Source organism: Sinocyclocheilus grahami, unplaced genomic scaffold (assembly GCF_001515645.1).
Source record: "Sinocyclocheilus grahami isolate Dianchi unplaced genomic scaffold, SAMN03320097.WGS_v1.1 scaffold2374.1, whole genome shotgun sequence".
NCBI classification, from domain to species: domain Eukaryota; kingdom Metazoa; phylum Chordata; class Actinopteri; order Cypriniformes; family Cyprinidae; genus Sinocyclocheilus; species Sinocyclocheilus grahami.
The window spans coordinates 386-13,216 of NW_015507553.1; the positions used below are offsets into that span (position 1 = coordinate 386).

Consider the following 12,831-nt stretch of genomic DNA (forward strand, 5'->3'; position numbering starts at 1 on the left):
AAAATGTTGTGCTCACATTTTCCATTTTTCTAGTTTTACAAACATCTATATTCTAAAAAGAAAAAGGCCCAAATATGTAAGGCTTGTATTAATTTTAATTCTGGTAATCTTCACGTCAGAGATAAATGTTTTTTTATTTTCTTCTAGAGAAAATATCACTGAGCAATAACCGAACTAGAAATTCATCATTAAAAGAATATATGCTCAACCATCACCATACATGTGCTGCTGCTGCTGCTATCATCAATACATATACTTTATCTATGATGAAAGAGTATACTGAGTATTATAGATTGCCATTCTCCTAATTTTTTGTATTTGGTATCTTAGTTCTTAGTACCTCCAGTTCATGTTTTAATTCATTGAGATGCTTGTTTAACTCCTCTACAGTTACCCTTATTTTTTTCACAAATTTCATGATCTCAGACCGCAGCTCTTGCTCATTATTGTTTGGTGATGGCTGATTTTGTGTGTCGTTGTGCTCTGATTCACTGTGAGGGGTTTGATTGCTTTTAGACTCTGTATTGGTTGATTCTTGTTGAGTCGCTATTGAAGCATAATCTCTGCGGAGTTTGTGAATTTCGCTGGAGTCAAGGGCAATAAACAAGATGTCAACAGCTACAAAAAGTGTAGACAAAACCCCTGTAGCTGCTTCAGCCACACGTACAGTTCTTGCGGCCTGAGCTGCAACTTTCCCAACACTTGCCACTTCAGTTAAACGGACAAGCTCCGAAATCCCTCCCAGTCCTCGACCAAGTCGAGCTCCAGCACTTGCCCACACATCTGCCCCAGACTGTGCATTGGACCATGATTGATTGCTTTTAGATATATATCTTTGTTGCATTTCCACTGCTATTTGGATGTTTTGGATGCAGCAGCTTGTGGAGGTAATTTTTTCTTGTAACTCTGTAATGAGCATTTTGATCTTTTGGCGGTTTGAATTCTGGTTCACCATCTTTGTTATGTTGCTGGCACCAGCTGTTACTCCACCAGCTACTGCTACACCGATTCCCACTCCTGTTACTATCAGAGAGGCTCCAAGAGTGAAAGGAGTGAGAATAAATCCAACTATAGAGGTGATTCCTCCAGCCAAACCTATTACTCCTCCTGTGAGACTGCTGACGGTTGTGTTGTAGTGGACCCTCTCCAAACCGTCGGCCAGCTCTTCCAGTACCTTTAGACTGACTTGAGACTCACTGGTTTTCTCCTGGCTTTCAGACTCATTAGGTGTCTCTTGACTGTCTTTAGACTTTTTACGCACATTAAGCTCTTTAATAGTTTGTGTGCTCTGAAAAAATTAAGTTAAAAAAAATTATTATCCTTGTTTGACGGTCCAATGTTTTGTATAATGTCATTACCATCAGTGCCAGTGTCTGAAACATTGTTACTTTATGACTTTAGGGGAATACAGCAAAAAAAATGTGGGGAAAATTTTTTAAAATTTTTATAAAGTAACTCACCTTTTCATAAAGGTGTTTAATGATAAAAGGCCTCATCAAGATCTCACTGACAGATGGGCGGTTTGCTGGATCCTTCTGAAGTGTGTCTCTCACCAGCTGACGAAGATCCTGAGAGAAGGTCTCAGGAAGAGCTTTATAGGAGCTTCTTAGTATCTTTGGAATAATATCAACTGTGTTTTTTCCTGCAAACTAAAGACAGACAAAATATGAGTCAACAAGTTTGTAAGTAGTTTACAAAATATAAAATAAGATCAAATAAAATAAATGATACATATTGTTTCAAAGCAGCTTTAAAGAAATGCATGTTTCAAGTGTGAGTTCATGATCAAGCAATGCATTTTTCTTGAACATTTGTCATAATCCAAACTGCAATATCAAAGGAGAAAACAGTGTTTGATTAATGTAATCTGGACAAGCTCATGTTCAAGCATTTAAATAACAGTATGAACAGGACTAGAATGAAGTAGTTATTTTGAAATATTTCAATCAAAATGGAAGCTCTGTCATCATACCCACTTTTCCATACAAGTGAAAAGGAACTGAATCTGTCATGCTATAAAAGTAATCTATACACACTTTGGTTCTTCAGCATACCATATTTGAATGTGTAAGATTTGAAAGCTACTGAATGGCTGCAGAGGATTTGGACTATACTGTAATATGCAAATAGTATAGACAACTGTTCCAGTACCTATGTTCATTTTTTTTTGGCTTTCTTGAAGCTTGACAACCCCACTTTCCTACTATTTTATGGGGAAAAAAGCTAGGATAATAATTTCAAAAACACACCTTTTCTGACACCTTGAAAAACCAAATTAAACCTTTAACTCAACTGTAATATGATAATGAGTAAAGAGAAACATGTATAATAATCTGGGGTCTTTATAAATTTATTTGGGGATTTATAAAACTCTCCGTAGATTTCATCCTAAAAGTGTACGTACGCTCAAAAGCTAGATTGCCAGAACCTGCGCAAAAATCCCTTTATAAATCCCAATCAGGGGAAGATTGTGCGTACGTGCATCTCCACCCTGACTCCTCCCTGAAATCACCATCAAGTTCAAGTTCATTTATTTATAAAGCACATTTATAAACAGTGCTGTACATTAAAATCCAACTATAAACACATAAAACAGAAATAATAAAACATCTGAATTTAAAACCAAAGGAATGACAGATAAACATTCTGAAGACAGAGTAATAATCAATACCATAATCCAACGTAATAAGAATGGGATATTAGTAGGCCAGATCAAACAAGTGTGTTTTTAAAAGTGACTTAAAAATGGATAGGGAAGGTGCCACTCTAATCTCAAGCGGCAGATTGTTCCATAACCGAGGCCCAACCATAGAAAAAGCTTGATCCCCTCTACGTTTAAGTCTGGACTGAGGAGCTAAAAGGAGATTCTGATCACTGGATCTTAGACTTCTAGGGGGAGTATAAAAATGCAACAGCTCTGAGAGATAACTAGGGTCCTGGTTATGTAAAAATGTATACACCAGTAAGAGAACTTTAAAATCGATTCTAAATTGAATAGGCAGCCAATGGAGGGCCCTCAGTATAGAGGTAATGTGGTCACATTTGTGACTATTTTGAAGAAATCTAGCGGCAGCGTTTTGGAACAATTGTAGGCGAGTAATTTGTGACTTTGAAATACCGCAATATAGTGAGTTGCAGTAATCTAAGCGTGAAGTAATAAAAGCGTGGACAGCCATCTCTAACGTCGTAGCATTTAAAAAGTGTTTGATTTTAGACAGCAAGCGGCGTTGGTAAAAACTGGAACTAGTTACAGAAGAGATATGTTTGTCCAATTTTAATGACTCATCAAGATGGACACCCAGATTTCGCACACGAGAAGATCTGAAGGCCGATAAGCTGCCCAGATCAAGGCTGGTAGCCTGAGAATGATCAGTAGGACTGAAAACAATCACCTCTGTTTTATCTTCATTTAACGTTTACATTTTTTTGGAGCTAGACAGATTTTGACCTCGTCTAAGCACCTTAGTAAAATACTAAGTGCTGAAGGATCATTTCTCTTAATAGGTAAATAAATCTGGGCATCGTCAGTGTAGAAATGAAAAGACACCCAGAGGAAGCATGTACATGTAAAAAAGGGAGGGTGCCAATATCGAGCCTTGAGGGAGGCCACAGGTGAGAGGAGCAACAGAGGAAGAGAAGTTACCTAGTTTGACAAAAAAAAATTCTGTCAGATAAAAATGACCGAAACCACTTAAGGACTGTACCTTTTAGGCTCACGTCTGACTCTAATCTAGATATCAAAATAGAGTGGTCCACAGTATCAAATCTCAATCTTCCGTTGAGATTATGGACTGCACTTTCAATAGACACTTGTCTATCCCATGAGGCCATGGGAGAGGATTTGTGAATAGCAGTGAAGTGATGCAACTGATGCTGGTAGGTCACATGACAGTGACAACATGGTGAATGTAGTATGTCTGAATGTCAATCAGACTACCCATTCATACTGTAGAAATGAAAAGACACCCCATGCCTTCTTAGAATGGAACCCAGAGGAAGCATGTACAGGGAAAAAAGGGAGGGTGCCAATATCGAGCCTTGAGGGAGGCCACAGGTGAGAGGAGCAACAGAGGAAGAGAAGTTACCTAGTTTGACACAAAATTTCCTGTCGGATAAAAATGACTGAAACCACTTAAGGACTGTACCTTTTAGGCTCACGTCTGACTCTAATCTAGATATCAAAATAGAGTGGTCCACAGTATCAGATGCTGCTGATAAATCTAACAGATCCAGGACCACAGAATCACCACAGTTGGTAGCTAAAAGGATATCATTTAACACTCTGAGAAGAGCCGTTTCAGTACTATGAGCAGATGTAAAACCAGATTGAACATTTTCAGTAATACAGTTAAGATTCAGAAAGAACTGCAGTTAGTCAAACACAATTCTTTCTAAAAACCTTTGAAATAAATGGTAAAACAGAAATGGGACGGAAGTTATTCAGAATAAAAGGATCTATTGACGGCTTCTTGAGAGGCAGAGTGACAGTAGCCACTTTAAGAGTAGCAGGAACAGAGCCAGTTAAAAGCCACTTATTAAAAAAAGACACCAAACCTGGCCCAACAGTGTCAGCAATTAATTTAAAACATTTTGGATGTATAATTAATATAATATATATATATAATTAATATAATTTTGGTACTTCTGCGTAATGACTTTGTAATTTCAGTGCTTATCTCCATTAATGAGAGTGGAATGTTTAATATTTAAATATGATGAAATTAAAACAGTTTAAAATCGTTGTTTACTTCATAACTTTTCTCTCTCCAGGAAAAAAAAGTCTGTACGCATGGGTCAGAGTTTGCCAAAGAGTTTTGACCAAAAGTTTTGTCAAATTTTCCCGTCAATTTTGTTGATTGAAATTTTGATATCATTGCATCTCTAGTTGAGTGGTTGATTGCCTCAATGAGAGTAACCTGCAGTATATCTATATTACAAAATATTTTTTTTTTATTTTATTTTTTTAAAGCTTAACATTGATCTAAACATGCTCAATATCTAATGAAAGAACAATCTTACAGCACACTTCAGCATGCACATCTCATAGATGATACAGCCCAGACTCCATATTTCTCTGTAAAAAAAAGAGAAGATTATAAAGTTTAGAGTTTCAGTATTCAGCTATGGAAACTGTTTAGTCACACTAGAATACATATCAGAAATGTATTATGTTTATTACGATTTCTCATCGTAAGGTTCGCCACTCAAAATCTCAGGTGCAACGTATGAGAGCGCTTCAGTTTCTACTGTTTGTGCATCAGTGGACCTGACAGAAACAGAAAGAGAAATACATGTTATAGATCACTGTGTTTGGACTAAAGAGTATGCCATGTAGTACATGTTGAATAGTTCTTGACAAGTCATGTTTTTAATTAAATGAGCACATACAGTACCATTCACGAATCACTTCAAACTCTCCGAGGCGAATGGTTCGACATGCAGTGAAAAATATGCTCTGCCATAAGAAAACATACGCCTTTAGGAAGATATAGTTATAGCTGCGGTATTAGTTTAAAATAATTAAGGTGAGACACTACAAGCATCAGAAATACTCTTTTATTTATTTATTTTTGTTTTTTTCCCTCCCGGAATGGTGACAAGATAACTTCTAAAATACACTTTTAGGTGTTTCTTTTGTTGCACTTTGACTTTGTGCGTCTGTAGATTTCAAACACAACACAGCAAGGCCACTTTCTCAAAATGAGATTGTTGATAATTTGTCTGATTGATACACTATTTTACTACTTTAAAAATGCACATTGAAACCTGGCTTTATCCAATGTTCTGATTTTTGTCTTAGAAATTTATGCAAATTAGTGCATATTTAACTATATAATGCATAATTTGCATATATTATAAAATGTCTAATTTAAAAAAAATCAACTGGGAAGTATGGTATTATTATTATTATTATTATTATTATTTACCCTAATCACCTGGGATTGTCTTGTCTCAATAAATTAATATGATTCAAATGATGACTTTCCTAGTTTTGAAATTTCAGAAATTTGCCTTTTCAGTATATTCGATATTCTGTCTATAAGCATGCAAGTGTGTGTATGTGTAATTTCGTCATCATTTGATTTCTAAACATTTGTTGTATTTGATATTTTGTGTTCTGCTGCTCTCATTCTAAGAAGTCTATAGAAATCACAAGACCAGAACGAAGCAGGTTAATGTCTTATTAATTTAGATGCATAAACAGATCTAATTATTTATCAGCTTCACAACAAACTGTACATTGATTTTAAAAGTGCAGTGAAGCCAGATTTAAAACTGAGACAGAAGTCTTTTCTTTCAACAGAAGCTTCAGTTATGACACTCTGATTAAACATTACACAAAACATTAAATATAAATAAACCTATGCTCAAATTAATTGTGCACAATAAAATCTGTAAACATGAATTTAGAAAACAGAAGTGAATTTTCACTGTATGCATTAATTGTGCATTAACTAAATGTGTACCTTTGGCTGCAAGTGTCTATGTAGGATCTGTTGATCATGCAGGTGCTTTAATGCCATGCACAGATTCACAGTCCAGTCCAGAACCTGTAAATAGATCAAATGCGAAAAACAATATTTCATTGGTTTTTTTTTATGGCTATTGACGAAGACAGTGACCTAATAAACTAACAAATCTTCCAGTAAATAGTTAATGGATTCTTAACTTTACAGATACAGACTTAACTCTGAGTTTAATCATATCTTATTACCACACTCATCAAGAACTGCACTTATTCCCAGCACTCTCTTTGAGAGCAAGGGGCCCCTGGTGTTTTGGTGGCCCTACGCAACATGTGTACTTCACATACAGGGAGGATCGGCTCTGCTTTTGTTGCTGACGTTAAAGCTTCCAATGTTTCAACATAAAACACGAACACTGCAATACAAATCACAATAGCAGTTCCCATTTACAGATAGCATTACATTTGTAGATACAGTCAAACCAAAATTTATTCAGACACCTTCAACATTTCTCACATTATCACAGTTTATTCATTATAGTTTAGAAGATAGTAATAAAATATGACAAGAGCTCGATTTAAACTGTCAGAACAAATTCATCTCGATAATGTCAGATAACTTTGATAGAAAGGTATGTAATGCATTCGTTTGAATAGCTATCAGCTGTTAAATTTAAGAACACCAATTAGATAAAAAACAATTAATGTCAACCAATTACCAAGCAATGCTTCATTTTGTTCAGTCTGTGGTGTAAAATGATTGCATTAGCAATTAAAGAAACAACACTTAAGCAAAACATGGTCAGGTCAAAGTGTCTGAATATTTTTGGTCTCAGATTTTCATCAGTTTTACTGGTAGTGCACTATATGAATCATTTTTTGGTATAACATGTCACAGTTCACTTTATTTTGCTCTCCTCACTTACATAAATGAACTATAGTGTCCTGCACCCACTAGTAAAAAATATCAAACATTATATATCGTGTCTAAATAATTTTTGGTTTGACTGTAAATGTCTAATTTAAATAAGTTATTTCTCATCAGATCTTTTTGTCTCTTATAAAGATGGGAACAACTGTCAACTACAGTTTAATTCTCTAAATCTTTGCAATGGGTTAAATTTCTTCATCTCTGAATTTTACAAACATACCTCAGTTGCTTCCTTTTTGATTTTGATGATCTGAGGGAGATCTCCACCCTTACAGAGCTCCGTTACAAGATACAGACAGCGACGATCTGAAAGCAGATTCATTACAGTGCACTTTAATGTCATATATTAATATCTGCATATGTCATTGCATAGCCCTGAATGTAGCTTTAGGTACAACAATGGTTTAACAATGTAAAGATTATTTTAACCTGGAATGATTTCCTTATGTTCGGCTATGTGTGGATGATTGAGCTTTTGGATAAATCTTGATACATCGCCCTAAAAACAGACAGAAATGCATATTTCAGAATTTATCTTTACATTTAAATATCATTATAAACAAAGAGTTTGTCTTACCTGCTTAGCATTCAGCTTCTTAATGACAAACATATCACCACCCGTATTTTTCACCAGGATTGTATTGTCTTGTTCACTTACTAATGTGTAGCCTTTGTCTTTTAGAACTGACTGATTGCTCCCCATCTCTAAAGATTTCTGTGACTGAGAAAAGCATGGGTAAGAAGATTCAAGGTTTTCTGATGTTTCTTAACACTTGCATAAGTTTCCTAATGCTTTCATAAATAGTTAGATCATTAGAGGCCATAATTAGTAAATAGTTGATGTCACAAACAAGTGTAAAATGGTACCACCAAAATCTTTGTAACATCAAACATGTTTCAAATATTTTTCAAATTTCAAAATTTCAAATCATTTTTTTTAATGTTTTATCTATGATAGTCAATTCAGCTGTTGGTACTCAAGAGTAGTACTCAGTAATTCAATAATGTTGGTACCTGAAATAAAAATGGCAAGTCATTCAGTTTAGTTCGTCTTACCCGATCAGTGTAAATTACTGAGAGTGATTTGTTCTTCAGGTGCCCCTGCGTTTAGAAATGGGGGAAATTGTTTAGAATTAGTACCTTCTTCTTTTAAGGCTTGAGGGAAGATCTCTATATGTTCCACTGAACAGAATCTGCCATCTAATGTAATTGATCCAAGTTATGTATGGCTATTGTAAGGAAAATGAGGAAGTAGCATATAGGTGAAAGTATGTCACCTGTGTGACATATCTATTTACTTATGTTATTTTTGGCCCCTCACATGATTATTACAAAAGAGTGAACAAGGAAGTTCTTAATCTGAATTAATTCTTAAATTGAAACATCACAAGCATGTGAATTCAGAGGAGGACCATGAGACAGACCTATTTACTGTATATTGCCTACTGTTTAAATGGTAAGTAAGGCAGATACACTTTAACTCTAGAGCACGACATATAAACCATGCCAGTGGAAATACGTGAAATATGTTCCTCCGAATACATTTCGCTGCACTTTAATGAAAGAGGCCCTATAAGGGAAATCATTTTGTCTCTGTTGTAGATGCAGGTTTATTAAACAGTCCAGTCTCATGGGAAAAATGCCTGTGAGCACATTTTACAGTACAGTACATTTTACAGTACAAATCAGGTGTCATTGTGTGCACTGTTTTATTTAAAGAACAGGGATCTATCAAAGTCTGATCATGTTTGTAGTAGTGACTCAAGGCATGAACAAAGGAGATCTCTGAGGACCAAAAATAGTTACTGTTGCTCATCAGGCTGTGGAAAAGGTCACACAACTATCACTAAAGAGTTTGGACTCCACAAATCCACAGTCAGGCAGATTGTGTACAAATGGAGCAAATTCAAGACTATTGTTAGTACCTGCCCCAGGAATGGTCGACCAACCACGATCACTCTAAAAGCAAGACGTGTAATAGTCTGCGAGGTTGAAAAGGACCCCAGGGCAACGTCTAAGCAACTAAAGGCCTTTCTCACATTGGCTAAAGTTAAAGTTCATGAGTCCACCATCAGAAGAACACTGAACAACTATGGTGTGCATGGCAGAGTTGCATGGAGAAAGCCACAGCTCACATCTGCAGTTTTTGCTAAAGATCATGTGGACAAGCCAGAGGGCTATTGGAGAAATGTTTTGTGGACGGCTGAGACCAAAATAGAACTTTCTGGTTTAAATGAAAAGTGTTATGTTTAGAGAAAGGAAAACACTGCATTCCAGCATAAGAACCTTATCCCATTTGTGAAACATGGTGGTGGTAGTATCATGGTTTGGGCCTGTTTTGCTGCATCTGGGCCAGGACAGTCCGTGAACTGAATCTCAGGAGAAAGTTGATCATGCAGCAAGACAACGACCCCAAGCACACAAGTTGTTTTACCAAATAGCAAGTCTCTGGTCCTCAGAGATCTCCTTTGTTCATGCCAAAAATGATTCAGACACTTTGACCTGATCATGTTTTGCTTAAGTGTTGTTTCATTGATTGCTCATTTTATTTAATTGCTAATGCAACCTTTTTATACCACAGACTGAACTAAATTAAGCATTGCTTGGTAATTGGTTGACCTAAACTGGCATTGCTAAATTGGTGTTAAATTTAAATTTAACAGCTGACATCTATTCAACCGAATTCAATGCATACCTTTCTATCAAAGTTATCTGACATTATCGAGATAAATTTGTTCTGACAGTTTAACAGCTCTTGTCATATTTTATTACCATTTTCTAAACTATAGCGAATAAACTGTGATAATGTGAGAAATGTTGAAGGTGTCTGAATACATTTTGGTTTGACTGTACATCCTTTTATGCAACATTTTCCCCAAATATCTCAACAGACCCAAATACAAACCAAAAGTAAAAACCTCAGCCATGAATGTACTTCTTATCCATTATCAGTTCACTGCTATTATAAATACGTTGTTAGTCCTGATGAGCTGAAAGGATACAAGCATTTTGTTCAGACATAACAGAAATATTTGCTTCACAAATGGTTTCTCAGAAGTATCTTATCTTGATTGTTAGGGTTAGGTTGTTTTTTTCTGATTTAATACAAGCTCACATCTTTGAATGTGCTAAAAAAATTTATGATTTTTAAAGATTGTATTTAATGCTGCCATTATTGTACTACAAATGGCACAAATTAAGTTTTAATTTGGATGCAATGCTTTGAGATGTGTACACTCTTTAAAAAAAAGGTGCCAGGAAGAACCAAAAAGGGGGTTTCATGGCGATGCCATAAAGGAACCATTTTGGTTCCCTGAAGAACCTTTCATTAAACGGTTCCTTGAAGAACCAATTTTTTCTTAGTGCCATAAAGAACCTTTTTCGGTACTGCAAAGAACCCCTAGCAGTTCTTCATGTCACTTTATTAGGTTCTTTGTGGAACCATTCATTAAAAGGTTTTTTATGGCTCCAATGTAGTTAAACATACAAAGAAAATCCAGGAATAAGAGTAAATTAATGTTTATTCATGCTTTTATCCCTTGTGCCACATAAAATCATATGAATAGGCATCCAGAATTAATAAATTAGATAAACTGCACAAAATCAAACTGAAAACAGCAGAAATACAACAATACAAACAATACAATCTAAAACAGTAGTGCTACTTGTAAGACAAACAGCAGCAACAACAATAAATATGCAACAGACTTAAGATGATTAATTTTAACTACAGGGAATTAAAAACTCTCTGCACAGAGAAACATATTTCTTTCAAAAAGAAAGCCTCGAAAACTGATACATCTTAGGCTCAAGAATTAATTGTAACAATGAATTAAAAACAAATAGGGATAGCTCCACTGTTTTAAAACAAACATCCAAAAGTGATGGAAAGACGGAATAAACTGAAAATGATCTACAGTGTCGGTTTGAGTGTGTGTCTGTGCATGTGTGAGAGTGTGTGTGTTTGAATGAACTATACCTACAGGGAATTATAAACGTGTGAGTGTGTGTCGGTGTGAGGGTGTGTGTTGAGTGTGTGTTTGCATGTGTTTGTGTGAGAGTGTGTGTGTCTGTGTGAGTGTGTTTGAATGAACTATACCTACAGGGAATTATAAACGTGTGAGTGTGTGTCGGTGTGAGGGTGTGTGTTGAGTGTGTGTTTGCATGTGTTTGTGTGAGAGTGTGTGTGTCTGTGTGAGTGTGTTTGAATGAACTATACCTACACGGAATTATAAACCCTCTGTACACATATAGGGACAGGTCTAGTCTTTTTGAAAATGAAAGCCTCCAAAAATGACATGGTCTTTCTCAAACATGCTGGGTACGCAACATTGTATATCTGGTACAAAGAGTAGAGGAGGCTGACAGCCAGGGAAACATCAATGCCCCCATCATCTTCAACCATGTCCTCTCCATCCATCTGAATGGAAATGGAGCCACTGGCTAAAGGGTTCCCATCTTCACAGGCATTTAGGATGATGGTTGGGGTTGGGTATGGAGGATCATGTGATATATATTATTTTGCTTAATATTTTAAAAGAGTCATGAACTGAGAAACTGTTTTTATTATGTGGTCACTATTGCTTTGTCTGTTATTACAGATCATTTGATATGTACTGAGTATTTAAGCATTTTTAATCTAAATCACAGCAGCGTCCATCTATGAAGGATGTAGGCTGTCAAACACACAACTGTTAGCCAATCATAGCACCATAAACCGGGACAGAAAATATTCTAATACTTTTTTTTAAATGTAAAAATAATCTTAAATTACATTATAAGAGGACCTCAGAGAACAGTACAAAATAAAAACTGGGTAGTTCATGACCCCTTTAATGTCTGGAAAGAGCATACTTCACGGAGTACATACACTTAGTTTAATTTCATTTTAAGTAATAGTAGCCATCATTTCAGAAGTGAGGGGGACAGAAATGTTACATAAAAAAAAAAAAAAAAATTTTTTTTTTAATGTTTTATAAAGAAGTCTCTTCTGCTCACCAAGCCTGCATTTATTTGATCCAAAGTACAGCAAAAGCAGTAATGTCGTGAAATATTTTTACTATTTAAAATAACTGCTTTCTATTTTAATATATTTTAAAATGATTTCTGTGATGTGCCGCTGTATTTTCAGCATCATTCCTCCAGTCTTCAGTGTCACATGCTTCAGAAATCAGTATAATATGCTGATCTGCTGCTCAAGAAACTTTTTAAATTATTATTATTATTATTATTAATGATTTTTGAGCAGCAAATCAGAATATCAGAATGATTTCTGAAGGATAGTGTGATTGATGCAAAAAATTTAGCTTTGAAATCACAATAAATTACATTTTTTAATATATTCAAATAGAAAACAGTTATTTGAAATAGCCTAGTAAAAATATTTCAAAATATTACTGTTTTGCTGTACTTTGGATCAAATAAATGCAGGCTT

The 12,831-nt window shown here is 35.4% G+C and overlaps 1 pseudogene; it reads right to left on the bottom strand.

Moving 5' to 3' along the window:
• Positions 1–286: 286 nt before the first annotated feature.
• Positions 287–8,100, bottom strand: LOC107574893 (uncharacterized; annotated as a pseudogene).
• Between the last annotated feature and the right edge of the window lie 4,731 nt (positions 8,101–12,831).